Source organism: Neltuma alba, unplaced genomic scaffold (genome assembly GCF_004799145.2).
Source record: "Neltuma alba isolate B1F8T4 unplaced genomic scaffold, ASM479914v2 tig00011931_pilon, whole genome shotgun sequence".
NCBI classification, from domain to species: domain Eukaryota; kingdom Viridiplantae; phylum Streptophyta; class Magnoliopsida; order Fabales; family Fabaceae; genus Neltuma; species Neltuma alba.
In genome coordinates this window covers 211,743-225,145 of record NW_021636519.1, presented here as the reverse complement: position 1 = coordinate 225,145, position 13,403 = coordinate 211,743, and positions in this window count along the sequence as shown.

The following is a 13,403-nucleotide window of genomic DNA, read 5'->3' as shown; positions in this document are numbered from 1 at the left end:
TGGATTTCTCTGAAAAATATCTTGTAAAAATACTTTTTTACAAATTGAAATAAATTTTATCATATATTTATTTTATATAATGTAAACTCATTTTTAAAATTATCGTTTAGTTTTCCTTCAAATATTCCCTAAATCATGCTTTTAAAATTAGCTTTTTGATATGTAAAATAAATATGTAAAAAAATTTTTATCTCAATTTGTACAAAAAAAAAAGCTTGAAAAGTGTTTTTGGGATTTCTAAACACCTCCAATGAGGTGTTTAGAGAAGAGAAAAAATTGGTATGAGAAAAATTGGTTCTTTCATTTTGAATCTGCTTGGTATGAGAAAAATTGAGAGAAGAGAAAAAAAAAATTAATCAGTTCAATTTAGAAAATTAAAAAAATGAAGTTAAAGGTTTCTAATTAATCTTTATTATTCTTTTATTTTACTTTTTTTATATAAAAATTTTAATTAATTTTCCTCTAGGCTAAGAAAAGACCTCATGTTGCTCAGCTTGGATTCACATGAGCGTGTTCCAGCTACTTACATGCTCAGATTCATCTCTTTGTTTATTTTTCAGTTCAGCACCCTCACCTCGTACACTAGGTATTTCCTTATTTGTGAAGTACCAAGCGAGGAAGGCAATTTTTACAAAGATTAAACTGAGAAATACCCCATTCACTCTGTAATCCCTCATCTCTCCATTCAGAAAGAGAGCATTTTTATTTTTTGGGCATAAAGAAAGAAAGGATTTTGATTACTGAGAATTTGTGAGAATTCATCCCGTGAATCTTGCTCTTAAGTCGGTCAAAAGCTATTTTATACATGTAAACCCCCCCCCCCCAAAAAAATCCAACAAAAAAAAGGCATCCAACTTAATGGTTACTCCAAAAAGAACTTAATACCTTGGATTGTCAGGCGGGGGTCTGAGTCATGGCTCAGACTTCACCAGATGCCGTTATCACATGATTTTAACAGAAGGATCAACGCCTCTACTAGAAATAAATTTGAGGAAAATTGGCAATCATAGCAATTCTATCATTTAACAGTAACAATAAAAATTTATATAATTCTTAGCTTCCATTATTTACCGCGGGCACTTCTTCAAGAATTTACATCTGCCACTTCCATTTTTAAACATAAGGACAGTTTGGTCTTCATATATATGTTACTTAATTTCATAAACAAGGCCATTTCCCTGCGTAATGATTTTACATATTCGAGATCTTTAAGCACTAAAAACTTTGTTAATTTGGTCCCTAAACATAACGTTCTCTGTAATAAATAGGTCAGCAAGACTTTTCAACTTTTAAGATTAGTGGCGTGAACACTTCATATGTGATAACAACTTAATTTTGGCATACGGGTAATTTAACATAGACCCCAAGATAATATTAGCTCTGGTCTTTAATACAACAGTATGTTTTTACACAGAGATCAGTGAAAAATACAATACAAAGAAATAGCAGTGCAACTCTCCTCAAAACAATTATTTTTAATTTGATCCTAAATATATTATTTCAATCTACTTTGTCTTTCATATTTATTTATTTATTTTTCAAAATAGTCCACATACTGCTTGTACATATTAAAAGTTCTATCAAATAATAATTCTAACTAATATACATAATTAGTAAGAATATTTTAAGAAAGATAATATATGAAACAATGAAAGGAACAGTGAGAATAGGGAAAAGGAATAGAAAAGGCATGATGTATGGGGATATATACCAGTATCCATACATTCACATCACGTTGTATATAATGTAGACATCCGTTTATTTTTCTTTAATTTAAAAAATAAAATAAAAATGATAAAAGGGTTCATGAATCATGAGAGGGTGGGGCAGGTTTAGGGTTGGCTTTATTTGGTCAGTGTCCTTGTCGGCAGGAGAGACACGTCCCATGTGAGTTGAGAGTGGGGAAGCAGGGGAAGTGCTTTTATTTCAATGTTTACAGTGGAGAGACGTGAGGGAGCTGCTGTTGTTGATTGAAATAAGGAACATATTTATAACAGGTGTCGACACTTTCATCATGTTTTACTACTTTATTAATGTCATTTATGACAAATTTTTTCCAAAAGCATAAAGTAGTCCCCCACCAAAAAAGAAATTCTCTTTTAATGGGTTTTTTTTTTTGGCCAAGTTCTCTTTTACTGGTTGAGCGTCCGTTTTTGAACTATAACGATAACTAAGCAGGATGCAGGGTGATGTGACTGACATTTCATTACAACACCCTTTAGCTATACACAATAACGGAAAAAGCATTGAGATTATAATAAACCATAAGCTAAGCTCAGTCAGCACAATCGGGAATAATCATTCATTTACTCCAAGACTGACGTGGATTCAACTTAAGTGTCCATTAATCAAGAGGTTGAAAACACTGCAAGAAAGAGACCAAATGAACCATTTTTTCAGAAGAATAAATAGTCGTCAATGAACTGGGGAACCTCCACCACAATGCCTGTAGCAGTAGGACGTATGGCAACCAGTTCCCCACCAGGTGATGCTCTTGTTCTAAGAGCATCAAGTGCTGCAGATAAAACATAATTTTATGCCTTTACCACCTTTGCTTCTTGTAACGGAAGATGAAGACGTCTGAAGATGGTTCATTCAAGTCTAAACGTGCGGAGTGAGGAACACGAGGGAGGAGCAAAGAGAGAATAGGAGAGGGCAGAGAAGAGGAAAAAAACATGCTCTTGTGAAGTACCAAGAGCATTTTGATTACTGAGAATTCATCCTGTGAATCTTGCTCCTAAGTCAGTCAAAAACTGTTATATATATACACATCTCTCTCTCTCTCTCTCAAAAAGCATCCGACTTCGTAATTACCTTGGATTGTCAGGTGGGGCTGGAAATAGGCCAGGCGGCCTGTTAGAGGTTTGTGGCCTGGCCTAGCCTATTTAAATATAAGAGCAAGCTCAGGCCTGTAAAAAGGTCTTTTTACCTTATCAGGCTAAGCTCAGGCTTGATAATAAGCCTGTTAGGCCTATTAGGCGGTCTGGACCTGTTATTAATCTTTTTGGGGTTAAAATTATAAATTTACAAGTGCTGAAATTTAACCTAGGTCACTGAAACTGTTCCCATTCAGCTATTCTTATTCCTGATTATTTCATGTTTTGTTTGTATTTTGGATAATTTGGGTTGAGTTATTGCAATTTTAAATTGATTTATATATATTTAAATTTTTTTAAAAAAACGTGTTTCTTAATAGGCCACAGGCCAGATCAGACTTGATTACAGGCTAGGCTTAAACCAAATAAAAAGCCTTTCATAGGCCATAAGCCAGGCTCAGGCCAACAGGCTTCACCACAAGCCTAGCATGTTAAGGGTGAAGCCTGGCCTGGCCTAACCTGTTTCTACTCCTAAGTGGGGGTCTATCACTTAACAGTGACAATAAAAATTTATATAATTCTGGCTTCCATTATTTAACACGGGTACTTCTTCAAGAATTCATATCTACCACTTCCATTTTTAAACATAAGGACAGTTTGGTCTTCATACATTAGTTAATTTCACAAACAAGGCCATTTCCCTTCATAATGATTTTACACATTCGAGATCTTTAAGGGCTAAAAATTTTGTTAATTTGGTCCTTAAACATAACCTTCTCTGTAATCAATGGGTCAGCAAAACTTTTCAACTTTTAACATTAGCGGCGTGCACACTTCGTATGTGATAACAACTTAATTTTGGCATATGGGTAATTAAATATAGAGCCCAGGATAATACGAACATAAATGTTTATGTAACATTCGGCTTTACAATAAGTGCTAGACGGATGATTAAAAGTTAACTAAGGGTTAAATAAAATGGCAGACATGTCAAGGGAACATTGCATAATTACCGTCCTGAGTTGGGGGAAAAAAACATAATTTTTGATTGCTGTTAATTATAGGAAAATCCTCGGAGAGAATAATTACCCAAATTATATTCGAGATTTAGCTAAAGTATAAATGGAAAAAAAATACCTCAAAAACGTATTTTTAAATAATCATTGAATTTTGGCTAAATAAAATATAATTAGCCAAATTTAAATATGAAAAATAGCAAGAGGCCTCAATGGGCAAAAATAGAAAAAAAAAAATCATTTTAAGATTAATGCGAATTTATAACAAGAAACAAAGGGAGAATTTAGTTTAAAGAATATTTTAAGTGAATTTTGTCCGAGAATAAGGCATTTTCTTGAAATTTGTGAGGGGAAGAAAATACTTAGAGATCAAGTTGAAGTCTGAGAAAAATAGGGCAATTACTCCCTAATAGAAGCCAAGTGGCTCTCAAAATAAAGCACAAAGCCAGACTAGGTGTGAAAGGCTTTCAGCAAAATGCAGGGGTTGAATTTGATGAAACAATTAGTCCAGTCTTGAAAACATCTTCACTAAGGTTTGTGTTTACTATTGACATTAATAATGCCTTCTTAAATGGAGTTCTACAAGAAAACGTTGATATCCTTGATTGTTGAGCTCTTATAGTCTATAAACATTAAGCGTATTGTATTATCAAAGTTAAATAAGGAACTTAACCAGTAGTGTCTGAAATTCTCATCCATTCTTAAACATGATCTAAAGGCTCCGAGCTTGTGCTATTAACTTTAAAATCAATGCAATTGAGTGAAGAGTTGACCAAGTTGTTTGAATATCAGCTGGTTCTGGATTAGAGTCTATAAAACCTCCGATGCCCAAAAAACAAAAAGCTGAATAAAACCTCCAAGTCCATGATCCACTTCTGTGTGCTTTTGGGCTAAGCTGATTAAGTGATTAGCATTTGTTCTTGATGCTAACATTCTGTAGCAGTTGTAAGTCTTGGTGTATAGGTTTCCACATTCAGAAGTTTGAAGGTTGTTTGAATATTCGTTTGTATTTTTTACCTTTTCTTTTCTTTTATCAATAGACCTGCAAACCAACTTCCTTTTTCCATTTTCCTGCACAGTATTTGATTTATTCAACAAATTCTTCAAAATAGATAGTCAGATTTTCTAGAGTGGCTCATTAATCATTATTGCAAAAGAATTTGAACTTTCATATTGTTTTATTTTTCTTTTTCTGATTATCATGTTAACTCTTGGTCTGCTGTTTTTTTCCCGTAAAAAAAACTTTCTAGTATGTGGTTTTGTAGGTGATTTACTAGATGGAGGATCATCATGATCTGTTTAGGTTTTGACACCTAGCAGTGAAGTTAACACTCCTCAGTTTTCTAAGCCATCTCATACTATGCAAGTTGATGTTGTGGCTGGTTCAGATGGTGCAGAACATGGAGAAGTAATTTCTTTTAGAATAATTTTCAATCATCAATAAATTACTCTCCATAAATTTAGAGATGCGCTAATTTATTGAATTGAATGGTGCGCTTTTCTCACCTTCCCCTAATAGAAAATACAGCTTTTGTGTGCTTGTATAGTTTGATATCTTTTTCCCTTTCTGCTTTTAGCCACACTAGAGCTCCACTTTTAATTTGCTATAGCTCTGTGAATTCTTAAGCTTCTTCTTCTTATCCGTTAGTTTTGTTGTTTTCAATTATAGTTATTGAATATGATTAAATCAAATTGGCCATGCTTTGGAGAAGGTGTCTAACCTCTTGTGACTTCCCGTCCTGTTTAGTGATTGTGCGTCATATGCAAACTACACATACATAATTCTAAGGTCCAGTAGAAGCATTTGGATATAGTGATCTAAGTTTAGAATTTTCTCATTGAAATTTTGAAAAAGATTTAGCGTTTAATGTGGGAATCTACTGATCCAAAATAAATTTAAGGTGTAAAAGTGCGGAAATCACTCGGCTTGTGGGGTATTATTCAGTGAATTCAGCAGTTGCTTGTTTAATTACCAACTGGTGATATATGGTTTGATTCATTAACATGTTCCCTTTAATATGTATTCAAGACTTTAACATCCTTTCAGATATTACTAATTCAGTGATTAAATCATCAAGTTATAAAAAAAAGTGATAATTTGCCAATACTTTTCTGTATCAAGTCTTTTGGCCACTATCCTTATTTTGGTCACGCCATATTTTCTTATTTGTTCATATTTTTCAAGTACTTGACACTGATTCTGTTGATTTACTTTTGGTGATATGACTCCTGTTTTGCATGTCCCCTAACTGTCACAACCAGGAATTGTAACCAGGAATCGCAGGTTATAAAGTAACATAGTTTACCTATGGTATGGCAAAGGTCATTCTTACTACTTATTTTTTGCTTTGTGTTGATTTTCTCTCTGCCCTCTTCAAGTGGTTTGCCTTTGACTAAACAACAAGTCAAAGTGGGACGAGGTATTCATTTAAACAAATGCACCATCATGTACAACTCGCTTGAAATTTTTATCTATGCTCACAAGATTTAGTGAATAATAATCCTGTTTAGGTGGATGATGATTGGAAAAATCCTCTGCCCATTGTGGGGTAGGATACATGCTTTTTGCATAAGATTATGAAGAACTTAGAGCTTCTTTATGTATGCTAAATAATGAGATATATTTGATACTATGACCATTATTGTAATGTTGGACACTGAATCAGGATTTCAACCAGGATTAGCATTCCAGCTGCTTGTAGCAGTGCAAAATGTACTACTGATTTGCTTTATAATGATCTATGCATAGACTTTTTGTTTTTGTTTTTTTGGATAATTCTGAATACGTATGAGAGAGCATATCTCTTTATGATAGAGAATTTCATATATAATCCACTCAACATGATAATAAGTGACATTTTCATTGGAAATGATGTCCCTGAAGAAAATTAGTACAAAATTGAGTTTCCAACACAAATGAAGGTTTTCATTTGAACAGAGGGCTTTGTGTTTGGTATGGGACAAACCACCGCTAACTTGTAGCATTTTAGTTGCATACTGGCTGGCATCAAGTGGCATACTTGGATACGAGGAGTCCCATGTGGTTACAGATGTCTGAGTGGTTGTTGAGAATTCTCTCTTCGTTTGGGAAGCTCCTCCTTCTTGCCTACTCCCCTTTTCCATACCAATATTTTTTTACAAAAATAGATTTTCCCTATTATCTTAATAAAGGTTTCAAAATTAACACTAAAAGATGAAATAAAGGCATCAGGAGTAATTTTGTTCAATAATATCAAGAGAGCCAATAGGTGAGAAGATATGGTGAGTGACTCCTGATTTTAGCATGAATTTAAATGCTAGGCATTTTATTCATTCTAGCTAACAGTTTAGTATTGACCTATCTTCATTTCTTACCGTTATCTTTTGAAATTTGGACCGTAATAGATTGACATGATATAAATCTTATTTCTAAATTGATGTAAAAAATAACTTATCTCTTTTCTACCTTGCTCGTAGTATATTAAATATTTTAAATTATATACATAAACTTTACATTTTATTTCAGCTAGTAGTTGAAATAAAATGTAAATATATAAATGAAATCTTATAATTAGGATCGGAAGTAGTATTGTTCTTCTATAACCGATAGATCACGAAAATGAATATTGCTTCATACATCTATCAAGAACTCCATGGTCAATCGTGAGCAATCTCAGTGAACTAATTGATAATCTGAATAACATAATTAAGCAAACTACATAGTTGTTGAATTAAAGCTTCACAATCATAGGACACTGATAAATCCCTATTTTAATATATTATTTAATGTCTTTTTGGGGATATTTATCAATTAAAGTGGAATAATTTGCATTGATTTTAGATATTTTGAATTAAATATTGGTGGCACAAAATTAGAAATTTAAAAGAAAATCTTATCATATTTTATCTCTTTTTAAATAATTGATTTTGGACTTTATGATAGTATCTCAATTTATCTTTTGCAGGTCTCAGAAAAGAAAATAAACATAGAAGGAAAGTTGAAACAAAAGGAAAAGAATTAAAAAAAAAAGAAGGAAAGAAAGGAAAGAAAGGGACGGAAGAGAGGGAAGGCATGGATTTTGGAAAGATATTAGGTTATATATTAAATCCATCAATTGCAAGACGGAGGATATATACACACAATCACGCCGCCAACGCCTATTGCACCACACGCATACACAGCTTCCAAATCTATTTATTCAATTCCATAGACCACGCCGCCACCCCCCCCACTCCTTTCCTATATATATGACCGACTCGCACTCACACCCCTGGACGTCCTTCACAGCCGCACGCAAGACCACAGAGCCATATACACAGTCACGCCACACGCATCCTCCTTCTCTCCATTCAAGACCCAAGCCGCAACATTAATCCCACTCACACACACGGCCAATACCCTTCCTTTCACGCATACACCGCCGCTGCAACACTTCAATTTCAATCTTCCAAATTCATCTTTCTTCTCCTCCATCTATCCTCTATGGCTACTGAATCTTTGGCACGAGTTGTAGCTTGGTTCAAGGCTATGAGAGGCTGAGTTCGCTGTGCTCTTCGGGATTGAATTCAATGACTTGAGTTTGGGAGCTACAAAGGGGAGTTTAATTCTAGTCCTTAGTTTAGACTATTTTGTTGATGATTTCTGGTTTGAAGTTTGTTATATTTGGTTTAAAGCTAAGAGTTGCTAGTTGTAATTCTTGGTTTGGATTGGAATTGCTGAGATTTGGATTGGTATTTATAAGTTTGAGTACTTGGTTTATACATATATTTATGTTTATGCCTTTGTTAATTCATTGTTAGTGTGATTTTTATGCGAGTTGTATAGAAATTATGCTTGAAGTGAATTTAACAAGTAATTAATGTTCTAGTTGAGTATTAATTTAAAAGGAATAACTTATATAAACCAGTCTTAACCACTTAAGTTACTCCCATATCATTAAACAAGCTAGGATAGTCATTGATTCATTCCTCAAGAGCATTCTTGTTATTGATTTCTTACAATTCAAATTTGTATTTTTCATTCTTTCTTAAAAATACCAAAAAAAAAGTAGTTTAGATTTATTTCTTACTCTCTTAATTAGTTTTATTAATTGAAAAATCCTTTTTCAGCCCCTCCTTTCAATTCTTTGTCACTTAGTTAACTAAGGAATTAATAAAAAGCTCCTCAAGAGACTCGACCCGAGTTGTGCTTTACTGCATAATTTGGTTTTATTTTTGATTTAACCCAAGGCGACTAAAAAGGTTCAAATCAAGTGGCGCCGTTGCCGGGGAGCCAAGTAATTGGTTCCTTAGTAAACTAAGTGTCAGTTTTTTTTTCTCTTTCTATTTTCTTTAAATTTTTCCTTAGTTTAGGTTGCATTTGCATATCATTAATTTTTTTTAAAATAAAAATTTCAAAAAAAAAATCCTGATTTTATTTTAATTTTTTTATTTATTTATTTATTTTGGCATACCTTGCATTTCATTTTGCATCCCTCCATTTGTACTTGAATCTTCATTTGTTTTTGCATTTTGTTGCTCTAATTTCTCTGTTGCATGCCCAGAGATAAAGAACCCTTACCCTACGATCCTGAGCTTGAAATAACTTTGAAGCAATTAAAGAAGAAAAAGAAAAAGGTCAAAACAGTACAAGTGAATTTGCCTTAGAACACCATACTCCTAGTACACCTAACCAAAATCTAGACATGGCAGATCGTACTGGTAATGTTGGTAATAATGGTGAAAATGATAGAAACAGAAATGGGGGTAATGGAGATAATAATGGTCATGGGGAAAATCATGTGCCTAGGAATAATGGTGAAGACCAGAGGAGTCTTAGAGAAATAAATAACTCTACTGTGAATTTTGATCCTCATGGTTTTTACAATTTTGATGCTAATTTTGAAATCAAAGGTAACTTGATTAATACTTTGCCTAAATTTTTTGGTCTTTCAAGTGATGATCCCTATGGACACATTGAAACCATGATGATGGTATGCTCCACTATGAAGCCACAGGGTGCAAATGTAGAGGAACTTTTGAGAAGAACGTTTCACTTTACCATGGAAGGAAAAGCCAAGGAATGGCTAAGAACTTTGCCCCAGCACTATGCTACACTTACCTGGGAGCAACTCAAGAACGCTTTTCTTGAGAAATTCTTTCCTGCATCTCGGTCCTCCAAGCTTAAGAAAGCTATCTTCGGAGCACAACAAGATGAAGGGGAGTCATTCTATGAATATTGGACTAGGTTCTTAACCATGATGTCTCGGTGTCCAAATCATCAATTGCCTAAGTCACAATTGGTTCAGTATTTCTATGAGGGTCTCTTGCCATACTATCAGAGGACTGTTAATGCTGCTGCTAATGGTTCAATTCTTGATCTTACTCCGCAAGGTGCCTGGGACCTCTTTGAGAAGACTGCCACAAATGACCAACAGTATGGCACTAGAGATAGACAGTGTGTTAGAGAAGTTGCTTCATCCTCTTCTAATGATACACTTAAGCAATTTATGGAGAAGATTGATAGGAGATTGGAGAAACTAGAGAGTGAAAGGGTTCCTAGACAATGTAATGCAATGGGAACTTCCCAAGCATTGGTAGCTCCTAGTTGTGATTACTGTGGTTCTCCTATGCACATAAGCAATGCATGTCCTTCAAGATACGAAGAAGTTTCTGCTATGTTTCAGGGACATCCTACCAACCAAAAATGGAATCCGTATTCCAACACATACAATGAAGGGTGGAGACAGAACCCTAACTTCAGTTGGAGGGATAATGATAACAGAGGGTCGAAACAATTTCAAGAGGGAACTAGTGGATTTGGTGCTTCTTCAAGCCACTTTCAAGAACCTTCAAGGATGGTCATTCCACTCCAGAACAATTCACTTTCTCAACCAAAGAGTGATGAGACCAATCAACTGTTGAAGAGTATGGCCGCCCAACTTAACAATATGGATAACCGGTTGAAAGAAGATAAAGCCTTGAATGATAGCCAATTTTCATCCATTGCCACTATTTTACAAAAGATGCAAGGTGATAATGCAACCATTTGTAAGAAGTTGGAAGAGTTAGAGTTGAAGAACAGTACTGTGACATCTCATCTAACTCAAGTAGCCAATACTGTGAGTGATATGCAAGCTAGAGGTGGAGGCATACCCTCTAATACAGTTATTAATCCCAAGGCCCTTAATGCCATCACTCTGAGAAGTGGAAGGAAAGTACGCTTCACTGAAGAGGATGAAGAGGATGTGGATGAAGAAATAGAAACTGAGCCTGTCCACATTCTACTACTAAGCAAGAAATCTGAGAGCTCTAAGGAAAGAGCACTACTGGCTAACACTAAAGAGCCTACTGAAGGGCAAGAAGAGGGACAGAACCATACTGAAGTGATTCCAGATGACAAGTGCACAACATTGGAGCATGGTGAATCAAGCCAACAAGGAACTATCATACATAAAGGTAAGGAGGTAAAATCAGTGATATTCCTTTCCCTCAATCTTTTCTTAGATCACAAAAGAAAATGCATGATGAACAACATGATAATGAATTGATTGAGATGTTTAGCAAGTTAGAGGTTAACATTCCTTGCTTCAATTAATTAAGAAAGTGCCACAATATGCTAAATTTTTGAAAGATTTGTGCACTAATAAAAGAAAATTTAAGCCACACGATAAGGTTCAGTTGGGATTGAATGTGTCTGCTATGTTTAAATCCCCTCTCCCAGTCAAGTGTCAGGATCCTGGTTCCTTTACCATACCCTGTACCATTGGTAAGAGTACTATTCCCCATGCATTATTAGACTTAGGAGCTGCTATCAATGTGATGCCTAAGTCAGTTTATGAGTCCTTAGGGGTTAATATTCTTAAACCAACAAACGTAGTACTCCAACTTGCTGATCAGACCATTAGGTATCCACACGGAATACTTGAGGACATCTTAGTAAAAGTGAAAGACCTAGTCTTTCCAGCTGATTTTTATGTGTTGGATATAGCTAGTGAGTCTAGGGGTAATGGTTCTTTGATACTAGGTAGGCCCTTCTTGATGACTGCAAATACTAATATTAACTTGCCAAGAGGGACTATTACTATGTCAGTGGGAGATCATTATGTGCATTTCAACATTAAAGATTCCATGAAAAGATTGTATGAAGATAATTCATTGTTTGGTGTTAGTGTTATTGATGCTTTGATTAATGATGCTTCTAGTGAACATGGGTTATCTCTTACACACGCTCACGCTGATGGTTATATGCTACCCCCCACTTCTCCATCCCATTCTTCTCCTTCCCCCATGCATGGTGATGACGTGAAGTACTCTACAGTTGCTCATGTGGATTGTACTCTTTCCACACCATGTACTTATGAAGTTAACACATCAGATGTTGCTCTTGTTTCTGATTCAAATTGGCTTGAGAAAGGTATTGTGGATGTTAATGCTGCAGGTACCACTAGAGGGATTGAGAACTCAGTTGAGCTTACAACACAATTGATCACAGAGGTCAAGTCCCTACAAGCTACTGTTGCAGCTCTTGCCCATTCCAAAGCCAACAAGAAAAAGAAAAAGAAGCGGAAACAAGCCAGACTTGTTGAATCCATCCTGCAAGCTAACCCTGGCTCATATGGTGATTTTGATAGTATTGAAGTACAGAGTGTAGAGTCTCAAGAAACAAAGACAGAAGAAGGAAAGTATAGACTCACATCTTATGACATCAGCCACCTCATTGGCCATCTCCAAATACTTGATGTTCCTATTGATGATCCGAAGTTCAAAAAAGATGAAAGAGTAGCATCATTGGCTGTTGGTGAGGCAGTTTGGGTCCAGTTCTCTAAATTCGAGACCCCAGACCATGAGACGAAAGCAAGATGGATCGGACCTGTGGTGATCACTTCTGTTTGCCCACATGAAAAGAAAGCAGTGGTGAAGATTGCTAAAGGGCAGCGAATGCGAGTGAAGTTGGATCAGCTCCGGCTTTACCATTCGAGTTATAAGCCCCCATAACTCGTCAGGTTGTCCCCTTCCTTCTCTTGATTCACTTTTCATGTTTTATGATTGCTCGTGATATCTGTTTAACATGTTTGTTTGATTTAAGTGTGGGGGAAGGGGTAATCCAGTAGGAAAAGGTAGATGTAGTTTTTTTTTTTTATTCAATAAAATCTCTCATTTGTAGTTCTCTTACTCTTGTTGCTACTCTACATTTGGGCTATGCATTAGGGACAATGCATGATTTAAGTGTGGGGGAAGGTTTGGTATTTCTTAGTCCTTCTATTGCTTGCTGTGGTCTATAACTGGTTGAGTTTTGCTGTTTTTGCTGCTGGTTTTGATGATTCTGTTGCTCATTATACCCCGTATTTAATGGCTTTCACTATTTCCATTTGGAATTATGCTTGTTCAGGATTAATATAATGCTTTGATTTATGATACTCTTACAGCTAGCAATTCGAATAGTTTCATTAATGCTTTGTGGTTAGTTTGGTGTCCAATTAGTCAACGTGAGTGGGCATGAGAGAATAAACCTTGTTGGAAGATCTTTGAGCCTAATTTCCTTTCCTTGGGTGATTATCCACTTAGTTTTTCATTCTACAGAACTTGTTTCAACTCTTAGTTTAATTGCATT